The following is a 16,657-nucleotide window of genomic DNA, read 5'->3' as shown; positions in this document are numbered from 1 at the left end:
AAAACTCCATCTGCCACTCCTCAGCCCATTGGCCCATCTGATGAAGACCCTGTTTTACTTTGAAGGAACCTTCTTTGCTGTTTAATTTTGGTGTCATCTGCAAACTTATTAACTATACCTGCTGTGTTCAAATCCAAATCATTCCCATAAATGATGAAAAGCAGTGGATCCAACACTGATACTGGTGGCACACCACTGGTCACAGGCCTCCAGTCTGAAAAGCATCTCTCCATCACCACCACCCCCATCTTCTACCATCGAGCAAGTTCTGCATCCATTTGGCTACCTTCCCTGTATTCCATGAGATCTAACCTTGCTAACCAATCTCCCATGAAGAACCTCGTTAAACGCCTTACTGAAGGCCATATAGATCACATCCACCACTCTGACCTCATCAATCCTCTTTGTTACTTCTTCAAAGTAACTCATTCAAGTTCATGACACACGTTTTCTCACGTACAAAGCCATGCTGACTATCCCTAATCAGTCCTTGCCTTACCAAATGCATGTCAATCCTGTCTCTCAGGATTCCCTCCAACATCCTGCCCACCACTGACATCAGACTCACAGGTCTATAGTTCCCTAGCTTTTCCTTACCATCTTTCTTAAATAGTGGCACCACGTTCACAATTTTCCAGTCGTCCAGCACCTCACCTGCGACTATCAATGATAAAAATAACTCAGCAAGGTGCCCAGCAATCACTTCCCTACCTTCCCACAGTGTTCGAGGGTGCACCTGATCAGGTCTTGGGGATTTATCACTTTTATGCCTTTCAAGACATCCAGCACTTTCTCTTCTGTAATATGGACATTTTTCAAGATGTCGTTATCTATTTTCCCACATTCTATTATCTTCCATGCCCTCCTTCACAGTGAACACTGATGCAAAATAATCATTTGGTATCTTCACCATCTTCCACGGCTCCACACATCAGGTGCCTTGCTGATCTTTGAGAGGCCCTATTCTCTTCCTAGTTACTGTTTTGTCCTTAATCTATTTCTAAAAACTCTTTGCATTCTCCTTACTTTTATTTGCCAAAGATATCTCATGTCCCCTTTTTGCCCTCAGGATTTCTCTCTTAAGGATACTCCTACAACCTTTATACTCTAAGGATTCACTCAATTTCTTCTGTCTATAAGGATACTCTAAGGATTCACTCAATTTCTTCTGTCTATACCTGACATATGTTTCATTTTTTCTTAACCAAAACCTCAATTTCTCTCGTCATCCCAGATGCCCGCCATGTACCAGCCTTTCCTTTCACCCAAACGGCAATATTCTAACTCTGGACTCTTGTTATCGCATTTTGAAGGCTTCCCATTTTCCAGCCTTCACATTACCTCCAAACATCTGCCCCCAATCAGCTTTTGAAAGTTCTTGCCTAATTCTGTCAAAATTAGCCTTCCTCCAATTTTGAAGTTCGGCTTTTAGATCCGGTCGATCCTTTTCCATCACTATTTAAAAACAAATAGATTTATGGTTGCTGGCTCCAAACTGCTCCCCGACTGACACCTCAGTCACATGCCCTGCCTTATTTCCCAGGTCTACGTCAAATTTTGCATCTTCTCTAGCAGGAACATCCACATACTGAATCTGAAACTTTCCTTGTACACTCTTAACAAATTCCTCTCCTTTTAAACCCTTAACACTACGGCAGTCCCTGTCTACATTAGTAATATTAAAATCCCCTACCATATCCACTGTATTATTCTTACAGAGAACTGAAATCTCCTTACAAATTTGCTTCTGAATTTCTGGCTGACTATTAGGGAGTCTATAATACCATCGCAATAAGATGACCATCCCTTTCTTATTTTTCAGTACCATCTAAATAACCTCCGAGATATATTCCCAGGAATATCGTCTCTAAGTACAGTAGTAATGTTATCCCTTATCAAAACTGCCACTCCCCTCCTCTCTTGCCCCCACTTTCTAAGCTTCCTGTAGCATTTGTATCCTGGAACATGAAGCTCCTTCTCTCGGAAAATTTACATGTTGATTAAGAAATTTTCTTCGAATTTTAAAAGTCTCTTCTCCATCCAATGGTACTTCCAGACAATGTTTGTAAAAACCTACTATTACAGCCTTTATCATCTTCCATATATCTGAAATCTGTGTATATTTGTTCCTCAGTTTCCTTCTGACTGTTGGGGGGCCTATCATATAGTCCCATCATGGTGATTATCCCTTTCTTATTTTAACCCAGATATTTTCACTGGATGATCTTTTTCAGAAATATTTTCTCTAGTTAGAGCAGCAATGTTTTCCTTAATCAAAAACACCACTTCACCTTCTCTTTTACCTGCCTTTCTATTCTTCCTATATCCCCCTCATACTTCTATAATTTGTTGAATACAGACCCAGAGTTATCCTCCATTGCTGTTTTTCTGACAAGTCCTTCATCCTGGGGACATTCTTGTAAATGTACTCTGGGCTCCCTCTAACACAAGCACATCCTTCCTGAGATAATGGGCCCAAAGCTGCTCACAATATTCCAAATGCAGTGTGACCAGAGCTGATAGAGCCTCAGCAGTTCATCTCTACTCTTGTATTGTAGCCTCCTTGAAATAAATGTTAAAATGGAATTTGCCTTCCAAACTGCTAACTGAACCTGCCAATTAACCTTAAGAGAATTCCTGAACTAAGACTCCCAAGGTCCCTTGCCTTTGAGATTTCTGAAGACTTTCCCTGTTCAGAAAATTATCAACATGTTGTGGTTCTGTTCGCCGAGCTGAGAATGTGTGTTGCAGATGTTTTGTCCCCTGTCTAGGTGACATCCTCAGTGCTTGGAAGCCTCCTGTGAAGCGCTTCTGTGATTGTTCCTCCGACATTTGTAGTGGTTTGAATCTGCTGCTTCCGGTTGTCAGTTCCAGCTGTCCGTTGCAGTGGTCGGTATATTGGGTCCAGGTCGATGTGCTTATTGATTGAATCTGTGGATGAGTGCCATGCCTCTAGGAATTCCCTGGCTGTTCTTTGTTTGGCTTGTCCTATAATAGTAGTGTTGTCCCAGTCAAATTCATGTTGCTTGTCATCTGCCTAAGGATAGCTGGTTGTGTCATCTCGTGGCTAGTTGGTGTTCATGAATGCGGATCGTTAGCTGTCTTCCTGTTTGTTTGTTTTGTGTAGTGTTTTGTGTAGGCCTTGCATGGGATTTTGTACACTACATTGGTTTTGCTCATGCTGGGTATCGGGTCCTTCGTTGGTGTACTGCAGTGTGTTGTGGCCCTTTTGAATAGTGTCTTGATGCAGCTACTTTTGTGTGTGTTGGGGTGATTGCTTTCGTAGTTCAGGACTTGGTCTGTACAGGAAAGCCAGGGGACGAAACGTCTGCAACACAAATTCCCAGCTCGGCGAACAGAACCACAACAATGAGCACCCGAGCTACAAATCTTCTCACAAACTTTGAATTATCAACATCTTTATTCCTTCTACCAGAGTGCATAACCTCTCAATTTCCCACATTGTATTCCATCTGTCACTTCTTTGTCCACTCTTGCAGCCTGTCCAAATCCTTCTACACCCTCCGCACCACCTCACCACTACCTGCCCCTCCACCGACATCTATCCCATGTGCAAACGTGGTAAGAATACCCTTTGTTCCTTTGTCCAAATCATTTGAGGTATAACATGAATAGTTGTGGTCCCAACACTGACCCCTGTGGAAGTCCATGAGTCACCAGCTGCCATTCTGTAAAAGACCCTTTTATTCTGACTCTCTGCCTTCTGCCAAGCAGCCAATTCTCTGTCTTTACCTTGTTTAGCAGCCTGCTGTGTGGTACCTTATCAAAGGCCTTCTGGAAATGCAAATCGATTACATCCACTGGCTATGTGTTGTCTAACTTGCTTGTTACTTCCTCAAAGAATTTGAACAGATTTGTCAGGGAAGACATCTCCTTAACACAGCTGTACTGACTCTGCCCTATTTTACTATGCACTTTCAAGTACTCTGCAGCCTCATTCTAAACAAGGGATTCTCAAGCCTTAGGAATGATTACTTTCTAGCTACATAGCCTATAGTTTCCTGCTTCTGCCTCTGCATTAGCCATTTTCCAGTCATCTGGGACCCTGCCTGACTCCAGTGCTTTCTGAAAGATCACCAGTGCCTCTCTAATCTACTCCGCTGTCTCTGTCCGTTATCTGGAGTGTAGTCCATCTTGGTGATTTACCCGCATTCAGCTTCCCAGCACCTTCCCCTAATGGCCAACGCACTCACTTCTGTCCCCAGGTTTCCCTTGAAGTTCTGGTTGGTTGCTGGTATCTTCCACTGTTAAAAACTGATGGAAAGTACCTCTTCAGATCCTCTGCCATGCCGTGGTTCCCCTTTACTACTTTTCCAGCATTGTTTTCAAGCTGTTCAATGTCCACTCTTGTATCTTTGTAACCGTTTAGATATCCAAGAAAATTCCCTGCAGCCCTCTTCTGTATTAATAGCGCGCTTACTCTCATATTTCACTTCTTTCACCATCCCCACCTCTTTTTTTCAAGTTATTTCTGTTTTTTAAAGACTTCCCAATCTTCTGGCTTCCACTAATCTTTACCACAGTATATGCTGCTTGTGTTGCCTTTATGCTCTCCCTGACTTCCCCTGTCAACCAGGGTTGTCTCATCCTCCTCTTCGTATTTTTCTTCTTCCTTGGGATGAATTTCTGCAATGTCTCCTGAATTAACCCAGAAACTCCTACCATCGCTGCTCCACTGTCTTCGCTGGTCGGCTCTCCCTTCCAATCAACTCTGTCCACTCCACCCACATGTCTTTGTAGTTACCTTTACCCAATTAGTGGGCGGCACGGTGGCACAGTGGTTAGCACTGCTGCCTCACAGCGCCTGAGACCCGGGTTCAATTCCCGCCTCAGGCGACTGACTGTGTGGAGTTTGCACGTTCTCCCCGTGTCTGCGTGGGTTTCCTCCGGGTGCTCCGGTTTCCTCCCACAGTCCAAAAGATGTGCAGGGCCAGGTGAATTGGCCATGCTAAATTGCCCGTAGTGTTAGGTAAGGGGTAAATGTAGGGGTATGGGTGGGTTTCGCTTCGGCGGGTCGGTGTGGACTTGTTGGGCCGAAGGGCCTGTTTCCACACTGTAATGTAATCTGTAAATCTGTAATCTGTAATTATCATCACATTCCATCTGATTCAATCTTCTCCCTCTCAAGCTGCAGGGTGAACTCTATTATATTATGTTATGGCCACTGCCTCCTTGGAGTTCCTTCACATTGAGCTCCCTAATCAAGTCTCCCTCGTTACACATCACTAAATCCAGAATTGCCTGTTCCTGAGTGGGCTCTACCACAAACTGCTCCAAACAAAAAAAATCTCTCCGATAATTCCACGTATTCTTGAGAACCGCTACAAACCTGTTTTTCCCAGTCCACCTGCATATTGAAGTCCCCAATGATTATTGCAACAGTTCCTTAGATGTTTTATAATCTGATGTATTTTCTCCCCCACATCGTGACAATGGCTAATGGCTTATAAACAAGTTCCTTCGGGGTCTTTTTTCCTTTGTGGTTCCTGATCTCTACCCTCACGGATTCTACAACTTCTGACTCTATTTCACTTCTTGCTGTCAATTTAATTTTATTTCTTGCAAACAAGGCAATCCCTCTAACTCTGCCCACTGCCTTTTCGATAGCTTGGATAATTAGTTACCAGCCCTGAACCCACTGCAGCCTTTTCTCTGATACCTACAACATTGTGAGTGCCAAGTTTACTCTGGCGTACCAGCTGATTGACCTTGTTCTATAGACTGTGTGTATTTAGTTACAAGTCCCTCAACCCTGCGTTAATTGTCCTTCTTCTCATATTTGTCCCTTATCTGCTGTGTCTGGTTAGATTCCTGATCCTTTCCAGACTTTCTGTCTTGCAACATGTTGTGAAAGCTTTAACCTGTGCTGAGCACTTCCCCATTTTGAGTTTTCCATAATTTTGCACGCAGCTGAAAAATAACCCACATGTTTTAGTTTAAAGTCCAACATATAGACCCTGGTTATGCCATTCTCCAGGACTTGATCCCAGCATCATTCACGTGTAGCCTGTCCCATCAGAACAGTTCTATCCTTCCCCAGTACTGACTCCAAAGTCCAGTGAATTCAAACCTCCTGTTTGTCCCACACCAATCTTTCAACCACACAAATCTCTTATAATCTTGCTGACTTCATGGCTCAGATAGTAATCCAGAGATTATTACCTTTTTTGATTTTTATCTGAGCTGCACATATACCTTCAGCAGAACTTCTTCCTTCAATCTGTCTCTATTGACAACAGGATCGTTCCTCTGCAGCCCAGATGACTGTCGTGAAGCCAGGCAAATCTGCCTTTGGAACTCTCGATTCTGGCAACAGGGAAGAGTCTCTATTCCCCTGACTACACTGTTTCCGATTACACTGGGATTTCTCTTTTCTCCTCCCTCTTGATTGGCTCCCTCTCCCACAGTGATGTGGTCAGTTTGCTCATCCTCCCTACAGACCCCACACTCATCCTCCCTACAGACCCCACACTCATCCACACAGGGAGCAAGAATCTCAAACCTGTTTGACAAGCTGAAGGGCTGAGGCTCATTCAGCACTACACTCTAGTTTCCTCGACCTGCCTCACTCATAGTCACACCCTTCTATCCCTGACCACTGATCAATTTGAGATAGTTAATCCAAGGGGTGTGACTGCCTCCTGAAACAGAGCATCCAGGTAATTCCTGCCCCTCCCTGATGTGTGGCAATGTTCGGAGCTCAGATTTCTGCTCAACAATCTGAGCTGGAATCCCTTGACCAACACTTGTTATGGTTGTCATAGCTATGAACCACAATGGGGTCCACCAGCTCTGACGACCCCTTCTATCCCTGACCACTGATCAATTTGAGATAGTTAATCCAAGGGGTGTGACTGCCTCCTGAAACAGAGCATCCAGGTAACTCCTGCCCCTCCCTGATGTGTGGCAATGTTCGGAGCTCAGATCTCTGCTCAACAATCTGAGCTGGAATCCCTTGGCCAACACTTGTTATGGTTGTCATAGCTATGAACCACAATGGGGTCACCAGCTCTGACGACATGTAGTTAAGACACATCGCCTGGTCTGGGCACTCCATTTTAATGACTTGGTGCTTAATTTGATTTTTTAAACATTTCATGCTGAAAGAACATCCACTGTTGTTGGGGAGATTAATTGACCATGCTCAAGAGGCCAAAATTAAGTAAATGCAGATTTGATTTACTTACTCACAGTGTGGAAACAGGCCCTTCCGCCCAACAAGTCCACACCGCCCCGCAGAGGGATTTGAAAAGAACGACGAGAAATTTGTTAAAATGTTGCTTTTCCTCAATTTGCGACCTATTCAGGTCAATGAGCTCAGGGTGAGGAGAACAAAACTCAGTATGAGTGAGCGCACGGGCAGCGGGGTGTTGGATGAGCTGAAGATTACAGGGAGGTTGAAAGTGGGAGGTGGATCATTCAGTCTCGGTTACAAAGGACTGGATGAGATTTCAGCATCTGGAGCTGAGACTGTGTTGGAGTCAGGCCACGTTACTGGAATGGAAATAGAATGTCACGGTGAGGATGTGGGTCTGTGGTTCAAAGCTAATCTCCAAATGCGATATTCCCTTAATGTTGTGAAGAGCCTGGTTCAGACAGTTACCAGTGGGAGCAATACAGGTGGAGTTCGGAAGTTTTGTAACAGGGACTGAAGCCAGCAAACAAAGGATCAGGAGTAGGCCTTTCAGCTGTTCCACTATTGAATGAACTCATGGCTGCTGTGTGGAGTTCAGCCTTTGGCCCATATCCCTGAATACATTTGTAGAACAAAAGTTTATCTGTCTCAGATTGGAAACTAACAACTTAGTGATTGATTTCCAAAGCTCTTCCATCCTTTTCATATCGAAGTCATTCCTCACATCTCTCTTGAACAGACTCTGCTCCCATGTTCTTGAATAAATTGGAGAGAGTTTCTATTCATTCAGCACTGGATGTTGGGACGTTGTGTGAGTTGGAGGGAGCTTCAAGGGAGTGTTGTCACATATGCCTACTCTACAGTCCTTCATGGTGGTGGAAGTGGCTGTTTTGGGAGGTTATGCTCAAGGTATGGTTGAGCAGTTGGTCAATAAAACCCCTCTCATTCTCCTTCCAGTACTGTGGAATATGACGTGGGAAATATCAGGAGGCATGGTAGCTCAGTGGTTCGCACTGCTGCCTCACAGCACCAGGGTCCCAGGTTTGATTCCAGCCTCGGATCACTGTCTGTGTGGAGGTTTGCACATTGTCCCCAAAACTGCATGGATTTCCCCTCGAATCTCCTGTTCCTAATGAACTCATGGCTGCTGTGTGGAGTTCAGCCTTTGGCCCATATCCCTGAATACATTTGTAGAACAAAAGTTTATCTGTCTCAGATTGGAAACTAACAACTTAGTGATTGATTTCCAAAGCTCTTCCATCCTTTTCATATCGAAGTCATTCCTCACATCTCTCTTGAACAGACTCTGCTCCCATGTTCTTGATTAAATTGGAGAAAGTTTCTATTCATTCAGCACTGGATGTTGGGACGTTGTGTTAGTTGGAGGGAGCTTCAAGGGAGTGTTGGTCACATATGCCTACTCTTCAGTCCTTCATGATGGTGGAAGTGGCTGTTTTGGGAGGTTATGCTCAAGGTATGGTTGAGCAGTTGGTCGATAAAACCCCTCTCATTCTCCTTCCAGCACTGTGGAATATAACGTGGGAAAATATATCGGACGGCATGGTAGCTCAGTGGTTCGCACTGCTGCCTCACAGCACCAGGGTCCCAGGTTCGATTCCAGCCTCGGATCACTGTCTGTGCGGAGTTTGCACATTGTCGCCAAAACTGTATGGATTTCCTCCGGGTGCTCCAGTTTCCTCCCACAGTCCAAAGATGTGCAGGCCAGGTGAATTGGCCGTGTTAGGTGCCTTAGTCAGAGGGAAATGGGTCTGGGTGGTTACTCTTCAGAGGGTCAATGTGGACTGGTTGGGCCGAAGGGCCTGTAGGGAATCTAATCTAATGTGCATTTCGGCAGGAAGACCAGGAGAGGTGAATATTATTTAATGAGTGAAAACCTCTGCAGAAAACTGCAGCACAGAGAATTTTGGGTCCTTCTGCTTGAAAGACGAAAAACTAGCATCCAGGTTCAGTGGGTATTCAGGAAAGGAAATGGTCAGTTGGCTTTTATTTAAAGGGAATGGGGAGAAAAAATAGAAGTTTTGCTAAAACTGTTCAAGACATAAGTCAGATCACACTTGGAATACTGTGAATTGCTTTTGTCCCTTGTTTTGGGAAAGGCAGTCCATAGAGTATTCAGGAGATTGATCCTGGATATGGGAGGAATTTCTCAGGAAATGAGCTTGAGCAAACAGCTTCTGTAAGTGCAGATTTGATTAGATTACTCCCAGTGGAGTTCAGAAGAATGAGACAAGACCTTATGGAAAGATTCTGAGGCGCTTGACATTGTAGATTCAGGAAGATTGTTATTACTTGTTTGAGAGTTGAGGACATAATCTCAGAGTAAGGAATCACCTGTTTAAAATGGATGTGGAGGAATTCCTGCTGTTAGAGTACAGAATACTGCAGGGGCCTGTGGAGGCTGTGCTGCTCAGTGTGTCCAAGGTTGAGATAAATAGATTTTTAATTAGTAAGGGATTCAATGGTGGGGGCATAAGGCAGGAAAATTGAGCTGAGGATTATTGGATCAGCTCTGATCTCACTGAATGGTGACAGCAGACTTGCTGGGTTGAGTTACCAATTTCTGCTCTTACATCTGATCGTTTTAAACATTTTCTTTTTTGGGTTCTCACTTGTTTTGCTTTTTGTTTTCCATGAACTTCACACGGAATTAGAAGACTATTTGCAATGAGGAGACTTAAAACCAGGCATCACTTCCCAATCTGACCAAGCTGCCGAGTTTATTGCCACCTGAATATCATTGGGTTTGAAGTAAAAAAGCACCATTCACAGTGGGAGAGAAACCGTACGTGTGTTGTACATGTGGACAAGTCTTCAGCAGAGCACTGCCCGTCACTTCCATAACTGAAGGAGTTGGAATTTGCTGTTGATCACATCCAGCATCCAATTTGATTCTTTGTAGTCTTTCTCAATTGATGGTGTGGAAATTCTAGCTAGGTTACAGGTGTTAATAAAAGGATAAAAAGTCAATTATATCAAATTTGTGCTAACACTTTCTAACGTCCTTCGCACTTCCTTTTGAAAAGTTTCCCTTTCTCTCTCCTCCCATCTTGTAAGGAGCTCATGCAACTGCTTTGTTATTCAGATTGAGATAATCTGAGCAGCTGTCTCTTCCATGTCCCTCCTTTCCCTGAAACTGTCTCTGAGGTTCCACTTTGTCAGAGTCCTGAATACTCAACTTCCTCCAACTCCTCTCCTACCTTGTGAGCTCCTCGTGTCCACGAGAACCAACTTCTCATCTCTTGACCATTTTCTCACTCAACCTCCTCCCATTCACTGATATTGGTAATAGTGCTTGCTCTCATCTGGTAAGGTCCCCGTCACTTGAATTCTACCATTATCGTCCATCCAGTGAAAACCAACGTGGCCTCATTTCCAAACTCCCTTTCCTTTCCAAAAACCTAGAACTCGATAACCCCCAAGGGAGGAGCCTATCCCTGGCTCCTGCTGTTCTCAATCACACGCCACCATGAGGTGAGCTCATCCAAAGACATGGCATTAGTTTTCACACATCTGCTGACATTACCCAATTCTCCCTCATCAGACAACCCAATGTCTCCATTATTCCATTGTTGCTAAATTATCAGACCGTGTATTCTACAGCACTGGATGTTTTATTGATTTATTGAGTCACAGGATGTGACTCGCTCGCTCATCCAGGGCAGTTAAGAAACAACCACATTGCTGTGGATTTAGAATCACGTACAATAGACTGGGTATGGACAGGATTTCCTTCCTTTAAAGGACTTCAGTGTACCAAGTGGGATATTCCAACAATCAACCAGGTCATCATTAGTCTTTTAATTCCAGATTTTCATTGAATTCAAATTCCATCATCTGTCAAAGTGGATATTAAAACCAGATCCCCCAAATGTTAGCTGGATCCCTAGTTTAATAGTCTGCTGATAATCCACTAAGCTACTGCTTCCATGAACAGAAATTTGCTCCAGTTAAAAATTGCAAAACTCCCTCTTGATCACTGTAATATCTAGTCCATAACTCTGTAATATTTGCATATTGGGCTGTGTTGCTCCCCAACTCTGTTACCTGCACTTCCTAGCTGCATTCCACTCATTCTGCCCACTTTAGCATCGCTGATTGTCATTACTCCATTATAGCCTTGCCTGAGCAGGACGTTCTGATATTCCATCCCTCAACCAGTCTGCCTCTCTCCTTGTTAGTATTTGTTCAAAACTTGCCCTGCAATCAAATTTTTCGTCATTCAAGGGAATACCATTCAATGTGTCAATGCCCAATGTTTATTTTGCAAACTCTCCTGAAGGATGTTGAGATGTTCTGTTCCATAAAACGTGTTCCATGTGACTGACTGATTTTCTTTTACAGTGTTAGGCCAGAGATTGTTTGTATGCCTGCGGAGTCTCAAATGGTGCTACATTTTGTGTAATCAGAGTACCAACTGGACTTTCATTCAAACGTAAAGTCATTGAGGCAGCTCAGAGCTATTGGGCCAAGGGTACTAACCTGAGAAACTCCTGCAGTGATGTTCTCGGTTTGGGTGCGGAGTCTCAAATGGTGCTACATTTTGTGTAATCAGAGTACCAACTGGACTTTCATTCAAACGTAAAGTCATTGAGGCAGCTCAGAGTGATTGGGCTGAAGATACTAACCTGAGAAACTCCTGCAGTGATGTTCTAGGTTTGGGATGATTGACCACTAAGAATTACAAACATAAGAATCTAGAGTTGGCCATTTGGCCCTTTGAGCCTGCTCTGCCATTCAATAAGATCTTTTCCCAGCCTCAGCTCTACTTACCCAGCCTCTCACCATAACCCTGAATTCCTTTACTCTTCAAAACATTATCTTAGCTTGAAAAACATTAAATGAGGAAACCTCAACTACTTCACTGGGCAGGGAATTCTACAAATTCACAATCCTCTGGGTGAAGAAATTCCTTCTCAATTCAGTCCTAAATCTGCTCCCCCTAATTTTGAGTCAATGCCCGCTTGTTCTAGGTTCAGCCACCAGTGGCAACTTTCTTCTTGCTTCAATCTCATCTGTTCCCTTCATAATTTTATATGTTTCCACAAGATTCGTCCCCCACCAACCGTCTAAATTCCAATGATTATAATCCCAGCCTACTCAGCCTCTCCTCTTAAAGCAACCCCCTCAACTCAAGAACCGAGTGAGCCTCCTCTGCACCCCTTTTAGTGCCAGTACCTCCTTTATCAAGCAAGGAGACCAAAACTGCACGCAGTACTTTAGATGTGACCTCACCAGCAACCTATACAGCCACAACATATCCACCCCGCTTTTAAACTCAATCCCTCCACCAATAAAGGACAATATTCCATTTGCCTTAGTATTTAGCTGTTGCATCCGCAGACCAGCCTTTTGCGATCTATGCTCAAGGAAACCCAAGTCCAACTGCACAGTAGATTACTGCAAATTTTTACTGTTCAAATAATAGTCCTTTTTACTATTATTGCTACTAAAATGGATGACTTCACATTTTCCAACACTGTACTCCATCTGCCAGACCTTCATCCACACACTTGAACATATGCCTCCAAACATTTGTCATCTGCAAACTTTAACACACTACATGTGGTCCCCAACTCCACATCAGCTGTATAAATTGTAAACAATTGTGGTCCTGACACTGATCCCTGATGCACACCACTCGTCATTTATTGCCAACCAGAAAAGCATTCAAATTTCCCCACTCTTTTCTTCCTGTCAGTTAACCAACCCTCTGTCCATGCTAATCGATTGCCTGTAATGCCGTGCACCTTCATTATGCAGCAGCCTTTTGCACGGCACCTTGTCAAATGCCTTTTGGAAATCTAGATATATCACATCACTTGGTCCACATTGTTCAGCGTACTTATAAAGTCTTCATAGTATTCTAGAAGATTAATGAATCATGACCTGCTGTGCCCGGCGATTGGGACAATTTCTATCGAGATGCCTTGCTACTTCTTCCTTGATAATAGATTTGAGCATCTTGCTGCTACATATGTTAAGCTAACTGGCCTATAATTCCCATTTGTTTTCTCTACCTCCCTTCTTAAACAGTCGCATCACATTTGCTGTTTTCCAATCTGCTGGAACTGCCCCAGAGTCCAGCTAAGCTTAAAAAATTACTAAGAGCGCCATCTCTTTTAGTCCTCTCGGATGCAATCCATTCGGGCCAGGAGACTTTTCTACCTTTATATCCGTTAGTTTGTCCAATTTCTGGGTCCTCACTGCAACAGGCTGGAGAAGAAATTGCAGGGGACCTGGCTGATATTTAGCCACAGGTGAGGTCACAGAAGAGTGGAGGGCGGCAAAGGTATCATTATTCAAGAATGGTTGCAAAGAGAAACCTGGGAACTACAGACCATTAAGCCTTAATCAGTCTGAGGTAAATTACTTGAAGATTCTGAGAGATATGATTTACATGCAATTGGAAAGATCGGGTTTGATATGGAATGGTGAGCATAGCTTTGTGAGTGTGTGAGGTCTTGTATTTTGGAAAGACAAATCAAGGTAGGAATTTCATGGTGAATCATAAAGCCTTAAGGAGTGTCATGGAACAGAGGGAACTTGGAGTTCAAGTTCACAGTTCTGTCAAAGTGGAGTAATAGGAAGTTGGAAGAATTGAAAAAGGCAAGTTATCATTTAACTCGGAGAGAAAGTTCAAAACGTCTGAGCAAAGGCTACAGCAGGTCTCAAGGAAGACATTTATTGCAAAAGGAATTGAGTAGGGAAGTAGGTAATTGTTGCTGCAACCGTACAAGTGATTGGGGTTTCCACATATGGAGTACTGCGGACAGTTTTGGTCCCATTCCTTGAGGATGGATGTAGTTGAGTTGGAGGGAGTTCAAAGGAGATCACTGAATTGATTGCCAAGATGAAAAGGTTAGTCTAATGGGAAGAGACTGGTACAATTTTGATCTCTCGAGGACAGAGGCAGTTCAGAAGAGATTCACCCAATCATTTCCAGCGATGAAGAGTTTGCCTTAGATGAGAGATTGAGCGGTTTCTCTGGAGTTTAGAAGAGAGGAAAACTAATAGGGCTATAAGATGCTAAAGGGGGTATTGACAAAGGAGATGAAGAGAATGCTAAAGGGGGTATTGACAAAGGAGATGAAGAGAGGATGTTTGCTCTTGTGGGAGAATCTAGACGAGAGGTTATTGGTTCAGGACAAGGAGCTGGGCAGATTGAAAACATAGATAAGGAGGAATGAATTCTCTCAAATGAGGAAGAGATTGTAAATCTGTGGGATCACTCCCCCCACCACCCAGGACACTGCACAAATTGGAGGAGGAGATAGACAGATTTTTAATCAGTGATGGTTCAAAGGGAGTGTTTCCAGGAAAGTGGAGTTGAGGCTGAGATGGGGTAGCGGAGCAGGTTCCTGAAGGGTTAAATGGACTCAACCTGATCCTAGACTGTACGTTCTTGTGGAGTTATATTGTTAGTAGCAAAACAACTAGGATGGAGAAAATGAAGTTTAATGTAACAAAAATAGGTTTTCATTCATGAACATTCAAAACTAAAGGCAAAATTGATTCAACATAAATTTGGTGAATGACGTTGGTTGAAAGAGACGGAAAGACAATACATTTAGTGAGGTAAAAAAACTAAAGCGGGTGCAGGAGCAGAGGGAGGCTGGGGGTACATGTCCACAGATCAGTGAAGGCGGCATAACCGGAGGAGAGCAGTTAATAAAACACACAGCACCCTCGGCTTTATTAATAGGGGCATAGAGACCAAGAACAAGGAGGTGATGTTGAAGTTGTACAAGACACTGGTGGACCTCAGGTGGAGTGTCTGAGAGAGAGTGATGACTGATCGGTGGTGGTTTAACCTGAGGGTTACCATGCCTCACACAAGGAGAACAGATGGAGAAGGAGAGTCCTTCATGGTAACCTCAGCCAGTGAGAGATTCAAACCCGCGCTGTCAATCTTTCTCCACATTTCAAACCAGCCATCCAGCCACATGAGCTAACCCAACACCCAACACAAAGCAGAGGGCAGAAAAGAAATTAATTCCAGTGACAGCACAAGTATTGAATGGAGAATAGTAGATCATATTGGAGATAAACCTTTGATCTGTTGGGTATTTCTTTGTTAAGTGACACCTTACCGTCACTAGCAACAGAAGCTGAATTTAGAAATACATTTGACAAAGGAAGTTGGCACTCTATTACCCAGGTTCTGATCTGGACACCTTATTTAAGGAAGGCTGTTCAGACCCTGCAGACAGTGTGAAGGAGATGTATGAGAATGATACCACCGAAAGATTCAGGAGATTGAGTTTATTCTCTTTCAAGTAGAGAAGACAAAGTGGTGACTTTATTAAGGTGTTGCAAATTTGAACAATTCTGACGGGAAAGCAAGTTATTGTTTCCCATTCATTGGTTTATTAGTAACTGGCTGGAAAGAATTTCAAGATTGTCAGTGAGAGAGAGAGATGAGGAGAAACTTATTGGATTGTTGAGCTTGGAATGTGCTGCTTGGGAGGCAGATTCCATAGGAGATTTGAAAAGAGAGCTGGATATAAATTTGAAAGGGATGATGTTAGAAGGCTACAGAGATAAGGCTGGAACTGGGACTAGCTGGGTAGCTCTTTCAGGAGCTGGTACAGACATGAGTGGCCTCCTTCCGTACAGTAAAAGTTTATGATTCTATGAACATAGAAGTTCTGAATCAGATTCCGGACAATTCCAGGAGGTCATTCCTTGGGACCTTGGCTCAGTGACCTTGTTGCCAGGGATTTTTGTACGCGAACAGCAACAAATTGTTGTAACAAGCAGGATTGGAACTTGATTGGGTAATGATCTGGAAATATTTCATTCCAAGGGAGGTGATGGGAATTCGAACTGAGGGCATGAGTGAGGACAGACCTGCAAGAAATTTTGAATATGCAGAGATCGGGTCAAGTCTATTGAATGCTGACTGTGAATCTGTGAGCTGCTGATCCTACATCATCACGTATTGGTCAGTGTTCATGCTGGTATTTGTCTGATTGGGAAGATCAACAAAAACAAATCTCGAAGCGTTGGAAGCGATTTTGGGTTGTTTCCTGAACAACAGAGAAGGTTGATGGTGGAGGGGACATGATAGAGATCTGTAAGATTGGTAGTGTTGTACAGCAGAGAGACCCATGGGTTCAGGTACATAATTCTTTGGGGTTTGTGTCACAGGTAGACAGGGTGTTTGAGAAAGTGTTTAGAACACTTGCCTTCATTGCTCAGACCATTGGGTGTTGGGGTTCAGACACCATGTTGTGGTTGTACAGAACACTGGTGAAGCCTGTTCTGGTGTATTGTGTCCAGTTCTGGTTGCCCTGTTATGGGAAGAAAATTATTAAGCCGGAGAGAGTTCAGAAAAGATATATCAGTATGTTGTTAGGAATGGAGCGATTGAGTTATAAAGAGAGTCTGGATGGGCTGGAACTATTTTAACCGGACCATAGAAGTTTGAGGGGTATGGAGGTTTATGAAATCATGGTGGGCATAGAGGAGGCGAATGAC

At 43.6% G+C, this 16,657-nt stretch overlaps 1 protein-coding gene and 1 long non-coding RNA gene across 2 annotated transcripts in view; one reads left to right on the top strand and one right to left on the bottom strand.

Annotated features, from left to right (window-relative positions):
• LOC122544563 (histone H3) overlaps positions 1–10,097 on the top strand; it is a 21,386-nt gene extending 11,289 nt beyond the window's left edge. Inside the window, exons 3-4 of the mRNA XM_043683879.1 lie at positions 7,426–7,431; positions 9,829–10,097. The gene's annotated coding sequence lies outside the window, so the exon portion shown is untranslated. The remainder of the gene's footprint in view (positions 1–7,425; positions 7,432–9,828) is intronic.
• LOC122544652 overlaps positions 1–16,657 on the bottom strand; it is a 112,132-nt gene that overhangs the window by 62,827 nt on the left and 32,648 nt on the right. The window lies entirely within an intron of this gene.

Source organism: Chiloscyllium plagiosum, chromosome 50, assembly GCF_004010195.1.
Source record: "Chiloscyllium plagiosum isolate BGI_BamShark_2017 chromosome 50, ASM401019v2, whole genome shotgun sequence".
Taxonomy (NCBI): domain Eukaryota; kingdom Metazoa; phylum Chordata; class Chondrichthyes; order Orectolobiformes; family Hemiscylliidae; genus Chiloscyllium; species Chiloscyllium plagiosum.
The sequence above is the reverse complement of the archived record's forward strand: the minus strand, read 5'-3'. Positions and strand labels throughout refer to the sequence as shown.